We start from the raw sequence: 14179 nt of genomic DNA, 5'->3' as shown, positions 1-14179 counted from the left end.
TTAGAACCCACGACCTCTGACTCCTAAGCCCATACTTTTTCCACTAAGCCACACTGCTTCTCGCTGCTTTCGTGTTTTCTGGAGATGTCTTCATATCTTCTTTAAAGAGAGACTTAGTTATCTTCCTAATTTCATACATTTCTTTTCTTGCAAGGGGCTTCAAATCCAAATTTAGTTTTTATTTTTGTTTATGCAAATGCCTGCAGTGTGTATTTTTCTTTTCCTTTACAGCTAAAGTGTTGGAATAATTGCTTTAGGATTAAAAGGACATTTCTTGTTGAAATGATTATCCATCAAAATGAAGAGAGAGAATGCTAGCCTCTATTTAGCTGAAACGTGTCAAGCGTCTTGTACAGTATTTTGGCACTCAGGATTTGTAATCGAACTATAATTCAGTGTGAATTACCGAAGTAAATTCAATATTTATTGAAAGATCCATTACATTTTACTTTCCACATTAAAGCAGTTACACTGGCGTTCCCCAGACTCTACAATATGAAATAAACACAGCCTAAAATAAACGGAGATAGTATGTCAGAAGCAGATGCATAAAATACCAGAGAGAACCAGAAACTGGAAATTTTTTTGGTCTTTCTGTCTCCCTCTCTCCCCATCTTTCTGTCTAGCTGTATATCTATCTATCTTTGTATCTCATCTAACTGTCCGTCTATGAAGTATCAAGACTCCCTTTGGCATCACTATGATGTTTTCCATCCTGTGGACTTCTCTCTTCCTCCCAGGCGCTCCTTCTCTCCTATTAGCTGAAGCACTGCGGAAAGAGGAGAAATAGAAAGAAAAGGTAAGATAGGAAGAAGAGGGGAACAGAAACAGGTCTGGAAAAAGAAATGGGCCTTTCAGAGAAGGAGAGTTTGCAGACAAGAGGAAATGTTTATGAGTCCCAGGAGGGACACGGACTGTGTCCAACCTAATTAGCTTGTATCTTCCTTCCCAAGTGCTTCTTATCATGCCTGGCACATGGTAAGTGCCGCATTAGGCACTTGGGAAGTACAGAATAAATAAATGACATGCTCCCTGTCTACAAGGAGCTTCCACTCATAAGTGGGGCAAACAGAAAATTACAACTAGAGAGGTCAAAATAAATAATTGAGTAGACAAGGTAATGGTAATGTTGGTGATTTCAGCTGACATTTGGTACGCTGCTCCCTGAATGGGAATAGACATTGGCTTTTAGCTTTTAGCATTCCAATCCCACGGGACCCGATGACTTTCCCTTTTCTAAGCATCGCTACCCATCCGTGTGTTGAAATTCCCCATGATGATCTAATTGTTAAATTCCAGTACTGCTGGGCTGAACCTGCCTGAACCCTTATGGGTATTTTTCTCTTAAGTGTTTTTCAGTGTGGAGGCTTACAGGTGGCCAAGCGCATTTGTCGTAGATGAAAGCAAAGGGTCATTAGGCGGTTTTTGATGCCCCTTGGTAGATTTGGGAAGCCTGAGTCTAAGGATTGTCAGATTGCAAACTTGGGGCCTCCAAGAAGTTCTTGTGGAGGTATCTGAAGACGAGAGATCACTCCAAAAGAAAATGTATTTAGCATTTCTTTCCACAGGCTGCCTGTCACCCCACGTTTGACTCTGTATCTGGCCAATGCCTCTTTTCAACGACCGCTACTCTCTTAATTGCTTCAAGTCCCAAGGTCCCTTGTTGCGATGGCTGCTTTCTTAATATATGTCGATCTTCTGGTGGTTTGGGCACTTCAAGGTTAAAGTCCACTAGATGTGGACGAGGTGATGTTTAGGGCCCCTTTTATAGTCTCTCCCCCAATTCAAGGTGACCTGCTCAAATCCCAGAATATCACCGAAGGCTGCAAATGTCTCAATCGATGGATCATTGGTATTTATTGAGTGCTTACTGTGTGCAGAGCACTGCCTTAAGCACTTAGAGAAGCAGTGTGGGGCTTGGGAGTCAGAGATTGTGGATTCTAATGCCGGCTCTGCCACTTGTAAGCCGTGTGACTTTGGCAAATCGCTTAACTTCTCTGTGCCTCGGTTACCTAATCTGTAAAATGGGGATTAAGACTGTGAGCCCCACATGGGTCACCCTGGCTACTTTGTCTCTCCCTCAGCACTTAGAACAGTGCTTGGCACGCAGTAAGTAAGCGCTTAACAAATACCATTATTAGTATTATTGTTGTCATTATGATACAACAGAGTTGGTAGATGCAATCCCGGTCCACAAGGAGCTTATAGTCTACAGGGGGAGGCAGACATTACGGAGCAACTATTTCTCTTCTTGTCTTCCCTCCTACTTAGACTGTGAGTCCCATGTTGACCAGAACACCATCAACCTGATTAATTTGTATCTACCCCAGTACTTAGTACAGTGCTTGGCACTGAGTAAGCGCTTCACAAATATAGTAATAACAATAATAATAATAATAGTAACAACAGCTGGCATTCCTGAGTTACCTACTGGAAAAACAAATCAAACCCAGTTCTCAATGAGGGTGGACCTCCCCTTCGCCTATCATAAGCAGAATTCCTATGCAATTTGGTGTCCCCAGGTATCAGAGGTGGGCCTGGGCCAGGGGTAGAGGAACTGAAACAAACGTCGGGATTGAAGTACCGCCTCTAATCCTTGTATCTTTACCATTTGAAAAGAGATCATCATCATCGTCAATCGTATTTATTGAGCGCTTACTATGTGCAGATCACTGTACTAAGCCCTTGGAAAGTACAAATTGGCAACATATAGAGACAGTCCCTACCCAACAGTGGGCTCACAGTCTAAAAGGGGGAGACAGAGAACAAAACCAAACATACTAACAAAATAAAATAAATAGAACAGATATGTACCAGTAAAATAAATAAATAAATAAATAGAGTAATAAATATGTACATACATATATACAGGTGCTGTGGGGAAGGGAAGGAGGTAAGATGGGGGGGATGGAGAGGGGGACGAGGGGGAGAGGATAAGAGATGATTCGTCCGAGAAATACAAATTACTAAGACTATTTCTCAGACTCCCTGAGGTTTTTCCCTGGTTGTAAATTATGCACTTTTGGAGGAGGGTGAACTCTTTCAGCCCTCAGGAGACCGATTAGTGCATCGCCTCCGGTATGCATATGATAGAGTGGTGCTCTAAGTGTTTCCCTAGTGGTCTGAAAGAGTTCATGGCCCTCCCAAAGTGCCTAATGGATCAACCATGGCCTAACTCTAGACACTGAGAGACTTGGACTCATTATTACTGTAAGCTCGTTGTGGGCAGGGAATGTGTCTGTTTATTGCTGTACTATACTGTCCCAAGCGTTTAGTACAGTACTTGGCACACAGTAAGCGGCCAGTAAATGCGAATGAAGGTCTGTTTAATGATCAGTTGCAAATCATCATCATCATCATCATCAATCGTATTTATTGAGCGCTTACTATGTGCAGAGCACTGTACTAAGTGCTTGGGAAGTACAAATTGGCAACATATAGAGACAGTCCCTACCCAACAGTGGGCTCACAGTCTAAAAGGGGGAGACAGAGAACAAAACCAAACATACTAACAAAATAAAATAAATAGGATAGATATGTACAAGTAAAATAAATAAATAAATAGAGTAATAAATATGTACAAACATATATACATATTGTGAGCCCCATGTGGGATAGAGATTAGGTCCTATATGATTGCTGTATCATCATCAATCGTATTTATTGAGTGCTTACTGTGTTTCTGACCAGAGTGGGCATCAGAAAAAACCACCATGCTAAGTGAAACTTCTCCTTCTTTTTACCCAGAACACGGGCTATCGCAAGGGGTTATTTGCTGCCGCCTAATGAGCCCTCGCCTGGACTGTGTGTTTGACTTGGCTTCCAAATATGCCTACTCACGTGTCTACCACCCTCTTAATAAGGCCTCTGGCTTCAGTAAATTGAATGGGGGGCAGACAAGTTAAGGTGGAGCCTTTGCCCAGGGAAGAAGGGGTCCCGGGCTGTGAAAAAAAAAACCCATGTTGTCCCAAGTGAACTGGGAAGTCCCAGAAGGGGCCCACTGGGAACTGCTTCCAGACTGTGAGCCCGTTGTTGGGTAGGGACCGTCTCCATATGTTGCCAACTTGTACTTCCCAACTTGTACTTCTGTATATGTTTGTACAGATTTATTACTCTCTTTATTTTACTTGTATATATTTACTATTCTATTTATTTTGTCAATGATCATCATCATCAATCGTATTTATTGAGCGCTTACTGTGTGTAGAGCACTGTACTAAGCGCTTGGGAAGTACAAGTTGGCAACATATAGAGACAGTCCCTACCCAACAGCGGGCTCACAGTCTAAAAGGGGGAGACAGAGAACAAAACCAAACATACTAACAAAATAAAATAAATAGAATAGATATGTACAAGTAAAATAAATAGATAAATAAATAGAGTAACAAGTCTGTACAAACATATATACATATATACAGGTGCAGTGGGGAAGGGAAGGAGGTAAGATAGGGGGATGGAGAGGGGGACGAGGGGGAGAGGAAGGAAGGGGCTCAGTGTGGGAAGGCCTCCTGGAGGAGGTGAGCTCTCAGTAGGGCCTTGAAGGGAGGAAGAGAGCGAGCTTGGCAGATGGGCAGAGGGATTGGGGGCATTCCAGGCCCGGGGGATGACGTGGGCTGGGGGTCGATGGCGGGACAGGCGAGAATGAGGTACCGTGAGGAGATTAGCGGCAATGGACAATGATGTCCATCTAGCTTTACTTCTATTTATTCTGATGACTTGACACCTGACCACATGCTTCGTTCTGTTGTCTGTCTCCCCCTTCTAGACTGTGAGCCTGTTGTTGGGTAGGGACCATCTCCATATGTTGCCAACTTGTACTTCCCAAGTGCTTAGTCCAGTGCTCTGCACTCAGTAAGCGCTCAATAAATACGACTGAATGAAAGAATGAATGAATGCTCAAGCCAGTTTAGAATCTGGGAGAAGCTCCTCTGCCTGGACTTGCTGTGCACTGCTGCAACACGGCTAAAACGCTACTCTGCGTCATGCTAGTGGAAATAATAGTAATGATGATGGCGTTTGTTAAGCTCTTACTATGTGCAAAGCACTGTTCTGAGCACTGGAGCACTGGAAGGGCCCACATCACCCAGACCCTCAGGGAGCTAGGTCCCACACCATAGTGGAGAGTTCCCACATCTGCCTTGCTCACCCGTAGTGCCTGAAAACCAAAAAAAGCTTCAGTTTCAGAGAACGGTCAAGCAGCTACACTGGCAGGATCCCGCTGCCACCAATGAGATTGACAATAGTCGTGGTTAGGGGAGGCTTTTAGTCCTGTTGGCCTTATCCTTCCTCTTTTGGCCCTCCTGTTGTGCTTGAGAGAGTACACTTCCATTCAGTCGTATTTATTGAGCGCTTACTGTGTGCAGAGCACTGTACTAAGCGCTTGGGAAGTACAAGTTGTATAGAGACAGTCCCTACCCACCAACGGGCTCACAGTCTGGAAGGGGGAGAAAGACAACAAAACAAAACATGTGGTCAGGTGTCAAGTCATCAGAATAAATAGAAGTAAAGCTAGATGGACATCATTGACAAAATGAATAGAATAGTAAATATGTACAAGTAAAATAAGTAGAGTGATAAATCTGTACAAACATATATACAGGTGCTGTGAGGGGAAGGAGGTAGGGTGGGGGGGATGGGGAGAGGGAGAGGAAAAAGGGGGCTCAGTCTGGGCAGGCCTCCTGGAGGAGGTGAGCTCTCAGTAGGGCTCTGAAGGGAGGAAGAGAGCTAGCTTGGCGGATGTGCGGAGGGAGGGCATTCCAGGCCAGGGGGAGGACGGGGGCCGGGCATCGATGGTGGGACAGGTGAGAACGAGGCCCAGTGAGGAGGTTAGCGGCGGAGGAGCGGAGGGTGCGGGCTGGGCTGGAGAAGGAGAGAAGGGAGGTGGGGTAGGAGGGGGCGAGGTGATGGACAGCCTTGAAGCCCAGGGTGAGGAGTCTCTGCCTGATGCGCAGATTGATTGGTAGCCACTGGAGATTTTTGAGGAGGGGAGTAATATGCCCAGAGCGTTTCTGCACAGAGATGATCCGGGCAGCAGCGTGAAGTATAGACTGAAGTGGGGAGAGACAGGAGGATGGGAGATCAGTACACGACGATAGAGTTCAATCAACGGCATTTACTGAACATTTACTGTAGGCAGAGCAGTGAACTAAGCACTTAGGAAAGCAGACGCAATCCTTGGCCTCAAGGAGCTTAGTTTAGTGGAAATCAATTCAATTTTCTTGTTCAAAAGGCACTGTTACTCACTGAAGACAAAGTATTGAATGATTGACTGATTGATTGATTGATAGGTGTCCTACTGCTGGGCTTAACCTGAAATTTAACTTCTGATTTTAGCTGGTGACCAGCTAGGCACCATGTAGTCTCAGAGTCACAAAATGGTTGCCTCAGGGGGTTGTAAATTTTAAAATAAATTTTCTGTCTCAAATTCTAGACGGTCACCCCAAATAGGCTCTAAAGCATAGTGGGTTTGCTCCACTGAAACAGGACCAGCATTTAAAGGGTCAGAAAACAGGTGGCCGATATCTGGGTCCAGGGTCCTTATCCCTGTCTGATCAAAGGGGTGTCTAAAAGAGGTCTGTCCAGTTTTTTCCAACTCCAGGCCCATCTCCTACCACCACCACCCCCCGTGGGGGTCTTGGGTCGATTTCCAAAGCCCAGGCAAACATAACCATAGTTAGATTTGCCCTCACAGACTCAGACACTTGACATCACAACTGTTTTCTTTCTTATTCACTCATTCAGTCATATTTATTGAGTGCTTACTGTGTGCAGGGCACTGTACTAAGCGCTTGGAAAGTACAATTCGGCAACAGAGACAATCCCTATTGTAAGAGTTGAACTTGTGCTGCTCCACCCAGGCTTCCATCAGAAAAAACCATTCAGTGCTCCCTTCAATTTTCAAGTGACTGAGTCTCGGTGTGGGTACCATCGTGGATTCTGTAGAATGAAAATCACCTGATGGAAGGTATAAAGCTCGAGACTTAATTGGAAATTTTGTTCGCTGTCATCATTGTCGTCAACAACTCCAAAGTCAGGTCTCTTAATTGTTTCCTGAACCTTACATCACCCTCAGGACTGAATCTAGTAGTCTAATTTTAAAATCCAGGTTCTTCCCTATAAGCATTTTTTTTTAAAAAGCTGCTAAAAGAGACACTCTGAAAACAGTGATTTGCAACTACAGCTGAAAAAGAATTGGTATCAAAAAGTTTGTAACCGAAAGCGTTAAAAAAAATACCAGCATCTTTCCTCATTGCAACTTGTCTCTTCAGATCCAGTAATTAACTCTGACTTTAGTTACGCACAGTGGTTATCTGGAGTTGTATAACCCATTAACAACTGAGCGTGGCTCCGTGGAAAGAGCCCGGGCTTTGGAGTCAGAGGTCATGGGTTCAGATCCCGGCTCTGCCAATTGTCAGCCGTGTGACTTTGGGCAAGTCACTTAACTTCTCCGTGCCTCAGTTCCCTCATCTATAAAATGGGGGTTAAGACTGTGAGCCCCACGTGGGACAACCTGATCACCTTGTAACCTCTCCAGGGCTTAGAACAGTGCTTTGCACATAGTAAGCGCTTAACAAATGCTATAATAATAATAATAATAATAACTATTACTGAAGTGACACATTCTTAGTGTAGTAAACCCCAGGGTCACTGTCCCCCGTCCAAAACTGCCCAGCGATCTGTGACCAAAGTGACTGGCACAGGTTCCCAACTGACCCGGATAGCTGTCATCAAATGTTCCGCGTTCCTCCCCATCCCAAAACACACACACACACACACACACACACACACACACACACACACACACACACACAACCCCCCCCCCCCACACACACACCTTGCGAAGCGACCTCCATACAGGCAACCTCCTCCATCATGGGGAGGCAGTTTCTGCACAATCGTTCACGGAGCAAAGTCCAAGGTTCTTATTGCAAAACGAAACTTTTCTGCCCCTCGACACGCTTACTTCATAGCGCAAATAGACCAATGGTATAAAACCTGGCAAATAATGGTCTGGGGGTCAGATGGCCTGGGTTCTAATCCCGCCTCTTCCCCCTGCCTGCTGTTTGGCCTTGGGTAAGTCACTTAACTTCTTTGAACTTCAGTTTGCTGCTCTATAAAATGGGAATTTAATACCCCCTTTTCCTCCTATTTAGATTGTGTGTCCCATGTTGGGTAGGGACCTGCTTATAATAATAATAATGATGATGATAATGGCATTTATTAAGCACTTACTATGTACAGAGCACTGTTCTAAGCGCTGGGGAGGTACAAGGTGATAAATCAGGTCATCCCACGTGGGGCTAACAATCATAATCCCCATTTTACAGATGAGGTAACTGAGGCCCAGAGAAGTGAAGTTTTGTTCTCTGTCTCCCCCTTTTAGACTGTGAGCCCACTGTTGGGTAGGGACTGTCTCTATATGTTGCCAACTTGTACTTCCCAAGCGCTTAGTACAGTGCTCTGCACACAGTAAGAGCTCAATAAATACGATTGATGATGATGATGATGATGAAGTGACTTGCTCAAAGTCACACAGTTGACAATTGGTGGAGCCGGGATTCGAACCCATGACCTCTGACTCCAAAGCCCGGGCTCTTTCCACTGAGCCACGCTGCTTACCTTCTATCTACCTCTGTGCTGAGTACAGAACCTGGAACATAATCAGTGCTTAACAAGTACCACAATTGTTAATTACTTTTATGCACAATACATGGAATACTTTGCCCGGTCGACTTTGCTTAGTGGCATACTTAATAACAGAAATCAAAGAGTAATACCTTTCAATTTAATTCTTTCCCTCTGTTTGTGGGCTTCCCAGTGGATTACCCTTTTGAGGGTTAAAAACACCAAATTTCCCTCACTGTTAGCCATAATGCAGCAAGACTATTTATTAAGTCCTTACTGGTTGGGACGTAATATGCCAGTGGAAATTAGATAGGGTCACCATCTCTCAAGAAGCTCACAATCTAAGAATATAAATCTGTGAGCCCCACGAGGGACAACCTGATCAACTTGTAACCTCCCCAGCGCTTAGAACAGTGCTTTGCACATAGTAAGTGCTTAATAAATGCCATCATTATTATTATTATTATTATAAGACGGGGGGAGGGAGGGGGAAATGGGCGACAGACACATAAGAAGCAGTGTGGCTTAATGGCTCCCATAGGCCTGGGGGTCCGAGGACCTGGGTTCTAATTCCAGCTCCATCACTTGCCTGTTGTATGACCTTGGGCAAGTCACTTAAGTTTTCTGTGCCTCAGTTCCCTCATCTGCAAAATGGGGATTCAATACCTATTCTCCCTCCTACTTAGACTGTGAGCCCCATCTTGTATCTACCCCAGTGCTTAGTACGGAGCCTGGCAGATTGTCAGCTCTTAAAAATACCACGTAAGGAGAGATGAAACAATAAAATAGTAAAGCAACACAAAAGACAAGATAAAATACACAAAGTAGCAGTAATAATATTGTTGAATTACTTCCCTTTGAAAATGAAGGGAATCTTAGTAAGAACTGTGGTATTTGTTAAGCACTTACTATGTGCCAGGCACTGTAGTAAGCGCTGGTGTAGTTACAAACGAATCAGGATGGATACCGTCCCTGTCCCACTTGAGGCTCACTTAGTAGATTATGAAATGCCACTGGGTTATTTTAAGCATGCCTGCCAAAATATGTCTGCTCAAGGCCAGGTCATCTGCGTGGGTGATCCTCTGACTATGTATAAGTGGAATACTTTGGGAGGTGGTATCACCATTTCAGAAGGTTACAAATTTCATCTTGTACTGCACAGCCGCAATCAATCAGTGGTATTTATTGAGCACTTACTGTGTGCCGAGCAACTGTGCTAGGCACTTGGGAGAGCCGTACATGTGGCTTGAAGGGGTTAATGCACCACCCCAAAATGCCCAGAGCTTATTCTCAAGAGTCATTTATTCATCAGCATCAAATGTCTCCTAAGGAAAATTCTTTTTCATTTTTCTTAGCAGTCTTTCCATGGCAAGTTGGGTTCGTGTGCTGTGCTGCAGCTCCTTTGAACTTTAGTGTAAAGTGAGGGATATTCATTTTGTCCCTGAGAAGAGAATAAAGTGAGGAGAGTAACCACCGAAAGGATGACTAAGGGAACAAGGAATCCATTCTCTTCTGTTCAGAGAGAATAAGGGGTATCATGTGTTCCCTTTTGTCCTTGGACTTGTTATTTTCATCTCTGGTCAAAGTCTTTTCTCTTTGACAGAATGGCACTACCGTCAATACTTTGACATAAAGGACAAGCCTTCCGGGTGAAAATCTTCTTTTAGACTTCTTTTAGACTGTGAGCCCACTGTTGGGTAGGGACTGTCTCTATATGTTGCCAATTTGTACTTCCCAAGTGCTTAGTACAGTGCTCTGCACATAGTAAGTGCTCAATAAATACGATTGATGATGATAATTGATGATGATGATGAAAATGAATGTAGCTGTATGCAGCGGTCCTGGAAAAAAAGGGAAAATTTAAATCTGTTTTTTTGGATCAACTGTGCAAAATTCTCCCCGGGACCAGCTTCCCTAAATGCTCCTCCAAAAGCCCTCTCAGGTCCTGGGACCCCAAACCCGTCTTTGGCAGCACCTTTATAATCCTTTGCCAGCTGCTTTGAAAGGGTTTTAAAGCTCCCCTACCCGGCTCTGGTTTTGCTCTCCAACAGCACGTGACGTAGCATGATGATGGCCCAGGCGGCCCTTGGCAGAAGTATGCAGATTTTGCCAGATACTAGAACATTTCTCCAGGGGATGCTCCGGAACTCCAGCCTTTCCTGAGCCTTTGCGTTCCCCTTCCAGGTCAGTGAAGTCCAGGGCAGCAGCCAAGCTCGGAGCACCTGCAGGAGGAAGCGCAGCGGAACCCGACCTGGAACCCGGATTGTCAGGTACCAAACTGGACGGCCGTCCGCTCTCGTCAGCCGTGAGACAAAATGAAACCAGAACAAAACCATCTGGCCCTGTGTTCTCTCTGGAGTGGGCTTCATTCGCTTCCCCATTCCCCTGGGTTGGACCCAATTGAGTGTTTGGAGGAAGTGTGTCGTCTGGCAGACTGCTGTTGAAGACAGTTAGTGCAGTGCCTGGCACATAGTAAGCACTTAGCAAGCACCATTTTTTTTAAAAAAAGATACGGTTGCCAAGAGTCAAAGTTTGACATCGACTCTGTCTAATAATGACGGACCGAGAAACACGGCCAAAAATTAGAAGCAAATGTGTTTTGGTTCACAGTTACACGGGCAGGTTTAATGCAGCCTCACCTAATTCTGCTATTTATTCTTAAAGTAAATAGGGGAGCATCAAGGCAAAGCCTTCTCATCCTTGGTAACTGAGCATTTCTTAGGGGAGAGGTTGGCAGGCGGCATAGCAGCAGAAGGGGGTCACCGTTGCTTCATTAATAAAACCATTTAATGTTTTACTGACAGATCTGATCACTGAAAGAGGGTGAGAAAGAAGTTTTGGTGCCAGGAAAGGGAACGGCAAGGACAGGGGATGATTGTGTTGATTAATGGTCAAGAGTGATTCTACATTTAATGGTTCTTGCCATTTTGAAGATTAGCAGTCGGCTTCCCTGTTAGAAGGCTAATTTTAAGAGAATTTTGAATCTTATTAAGTGGAATTGATTTAGGATTTCCTCTCTGTACGGAGCTTGCAGTATTTCATTAGTTGTTCCTTGTAATAATCCTGGTAAGTAGGTCACTATAATATTCATTCATCTGGAGCAGTTGTAGTTAGGACAGTTGTCAGGAAGACGAGAGGAAGGGAGAGAGGTATAGCCCAGTGAGATGTGGTCCTTGGAAGAATCACTGTCTTCTGGAGAGATCTAGTAGCCCAGGGCTTCTGTATTCTGGACTCACTCGTGGAGCAACCTTGGGGAAATTGTTTCACCTCTAACTCAGATTGTCATGAAAAAGAGATTAAAATGCCTTTTATAAGTTAGCTTCCACGAGTTTTTACAGCCGATATTAATCTCAAATCACTTTCTTTAGGAAAGTGAAATTCAGAAATACAGCAACTGTGTCATAAGTGTGGAACTGGACAACGCCGTTCAAAACAAGTGCATACACACACCAGTCATGTCTTTTTCCTTCTGTTTCTTTCTGGATTTTGTTATTTGTTTATTCCTTGGATTTGGGTTCTCAGTATCCTTCCCTCCACAGTCAAGTGGTCACTAAATCCTGTTGCTTCCTCCTACTCCTCCCCTCTGGGTCTCTCTCTCTCTCTCTCTCTCTCTCTCTCTCTCTCTCTCTCACATCATCATCATCATCATCATCAATCATATTTATTGAGCGCTTACTATGTGCAGAGCACTGCACTCTCTCCTAGAGAGAGGGTGCCGAGAAGCTAACCTTCATCTCCCAGGTGTCTCACTGCGCTCCTGCTCTTCCTTCGCAAACTTCCCTTCCCATCTCTAAGCGCTTAGTACTTCCAAGTAAGCAGTCAATAAATACCACTGATTGAAAATGAGCCCCACAGCACTCATTAATAAATACCACTGATTGATTGATTGATAAGTTGGAGAATACCTACATGTATACTAGTCTAAGTCCGCAGATGCGTGCACAAACACTAGTATAAGACCTTGATATAATATAATATCATATGCTCATGCTGGTCTCAATCCAAGTACATATGGAAGAGTACTAGTGGAAGTCCAAGAATACACATGTCTATGGACACTGTGGTGAGCAGTAAACTGTGGTGGTAGCAGTAGGAACTGAATCCAGAATAGCATTATCGATCAATCAATCAATTAATGGTATTTACTGAGCGCTTACTGTGTGCAGAGCACTCCACTAAGCGCTTCATTCATTCATTCAGTCGTATTTACTGAGCGCTTACTGTGTGCAAAGCACTGTACTATGCACTTGGAAGAGTACAATACAACAACAAACAGACACACTTCCTGCCCACAACGAGCTCACGGGCTAGAGGTGGAGACAGGCATTAATATATATAAATAAATAAATAAATAACAGATATATACACGTATGCCGTGGGGCTGGGAGGAAGGATGGCAGAAGGGAGTGGAAGAGGAGAGGAGGGTTTAGTCAGGAAGGCTTCTTGGAGGAGATATGCCTTCAATAAGGCTTCGAAGTGGGGAGTGCTTCAGAATTGGTAGGCATGTTCTCTTCCTACAAGGCGCTCACAGTGGGAAGACAGGCATTAATATAAATAAATAAATTAGAGGTAGGAACATAAGTGCTGTGGGGCTGAGACTGAGGTGCCCAAAGGGTAAAGATTCAAGGAGATGCAGAAGGGAGAGCGAGTAAGGGAAAAGAGGGCATAATTGGGGAAGGCATCTTGGAGGAGATGTGATTTTAATAAGGCTTTGACAGACAGAAGAAAGGTAGTCTGTTGTGTATGGAGGGGCGGGGGAACAGTTCCAGATCATCATCAATCGTATTTATTGAGCGCTTACTATGTGCAGAGCACTGCACTAAGCGCTTGGGAAGTACAAATTGGCAACACATAGAGACAGTCCCTACCCAACAGTGGGCTCACAAGTCTAAAAGGGGGAGACAGAGAACAAAACCAAACATACCAACAAAATAAAATAAATAGGATAGATATGTACAAGTAAAATAAATAAATAAATAAATAGAGTAATAAATATGTACAACCATATATACATATATACAGGTGCTGTGGGGAAGGGAAGGAGGTAAGATGGGGGGATGGAGAGGGGGACGAGGGGGAGAGGAAGGAAGGGGCTCAGTCTGGGAAGGCCTCCTGGAGGAGGTGAGCTCTCAGCAGGGCCTTGAAGGGAGGAAGAGAGCTAGCTTGGCGGATGGGCAGAGGGATTGGGGGCATTCCAGGCCCGGGGGAATTCCAGATCACAGGGCAGATGTGGTCAAAGGATCAGTAGTGAGATGGATGCGATCAAGGCACAGTAAGCAAGTTGGCTCTAGGGGAGCAAAGTGTATGGGCTGGATTGTAGTAGGGAGACATAAACCAAATGATTTTGTAGAAAAATAATTCGAACAACAGGGTGAAATAGGAGCTGGAATGGGGAGAGTGGGGAGACACAGGAAGCTTAGACTAGTATATGAGTATATATTCTTGTTGTATTCATTTTTCTTTTGCAATATATTACTCTTGCAGCATTGTTTCTTTTAATCTTGAGCTGAGAGTAAATGCTACCCCTTCTATCTGTGGATAAGGAGTGGAATTA

Source organism: Tachyglossus aculeatus, chromosome 14 (assembly GCF_015852505.1).
Source record: "Tachyglossus aculeatus isolate mTacAcu1 chromosome 14, mTacAcu1.pri, whole genome shotgun sequence".
Lineage (NCBI taxonomy): Eukaryota > Metazoa > Chordata > Mammalia > Monotremata > Tachyglossidae > Tachyglossus > Tachyglossus aculeatus.
This window is presented reverse-complemented; position numbering follows the sequence as displayed.